At 41.0% G+C, this 1413-nt stretch overlaps 1 non-coding gene across 1 annotated transcript; it reads left to right on the plus strand.

Annotated features, from left to right (window-relative positions):
- Nucleotides 1-894: 894 nt before the first annotated feature.
- Nucleotides 895-1000, plus strand: LOC112504853. The gene has a single exon (XR_003068283.1). It is a non-coding gene; the product is annotated as a small nucleolar RNA R71 (small nucleolar RNA).
- The last annotated feature ends 413 nt before the right edge of the window (nucleotides 1001-1413 follow it).

Raw genomic sequence — 1413 nt, forward strand, 5'->3', positions numbered from 1 at the left:
CAGAACCTCTGTGAGACAAGACAGAGGTTCTGTCACTTGAGACTTGTATGCTTGAGCATCTTCTGCTGTTGGTCCTCTGTGGTCTTCTGTGATAGATCATCTTCTGTCAACACTTGCAGTATTACTTTTTCCATACTTTTACATTTAATGAAATGAGAGCTAACAAAACTGCTCAAGGTTGCATTGGTTTGGTTTATAAAACCATTAAGTAAAGATTTGAGTGAACCATTACCCTCTGATGCATTTTGTTGCCTAGGTGCATGTGGTTGTGAAGATTGTCCGCTTTGGTACATGTGGTGATTACCATGAATGTGATTATTACCTTGCATGTAATGACCGCCTTGATTAAATCCCGGGGGATTCGAAGGTCGGTTTTGGACATAAGTTGCCCCGGGGGGTTGAAGTCCTTGATTTCCGGCCCATGAAAAATTCGGATGGTTTCTCCAATTTGAATTGTACGTTGAAGAAAATGGGCTATTTCTTGTATGGTTCCCAACATAATTTACCGAAACGGGGTTTCCGGGGTAAAACTCATAAGAATGACTTTCACCACAGAAAACTCAAGATTCAGTCATGGAAGAATTAGACATTATGGATTGGACTTGATTCTTTTCCCCATTCAAGTTTATATTATTCTTAACCAAATTAGTTAGAGCAACAATTTGGGCATTCAAAGAAGAAATGGCATCAAGCTCATGAATGCCCGAGGCAGATTTAGAAATGGCAGCACGAGGGTTAGACCATTCAGTATTATTATTAGAAATTCGTTCCAAAATGTCATACCCCTCGTTGTAGGTTTTAGCTGTGAAAGCATCACCGGCCGTTGCGTCAAGAATAATCTTAGCGGCACTAGAAAGTCCATTATAAAAAGTTTCCAATTGAATACAATGAGGGATTTCGTGGTGAGGACACTTCCTAAGAAGGTCCTTGAATCTCTCCCATGCATCCGATACCGCTTCATCTTCTTCTTGGCGAAACGCTATAATTTCATTTCAAATCTTTACATTCCTTGACAGAGGAAAGTATTTTTTTTATTCCAAGTAAGGATCGAGTTTGGTGGTTGGGAATTTAGCCATGCTCTAGCTCTATCCTTCAATGTATAAAGGAAAAGCGTCAAGCGATCCGTCATTTCTATAAAAGATTTCAAATGAGAGTGCAGATCTTCCGAAGATAATCCCCCAAACTGACCCATAGCGGAAATCATTTGAAACATAACCGGCTTGGGTCCAAACTGACCCATAACGGAAATCATTTGAAACATAACCGGCTTGGGTTCAAAAGATGTTGCTGTCATTTCGGGCCTACCAATTCCCGAGGCCAATTGACCAAATTTGGGAGTTGCGTAGTCCCGTATGCCTCTATTTTTGTCATCGGCAATATTAACCGTGGCTTCCCGAGGAGGTGGATTATCCC

This window comes from Cynara cardunculus, unplaced genomic scaffold, assembly GCF_001531365.2.
Source record: "Cynara cardunculus var. scolymus isolate 2C unplaced genomic scaffold, CcrdV1 Un_Scaffold_7128, whole genome shotgun sequence".
NCBI classification, from domain to species: domain Eukaryota; kingdom Viridiplantae; phylum Streptophyta; class Magnoliopsida; order Asterales; family Asteraceae; genus Cynara; species Cynara cardunculus.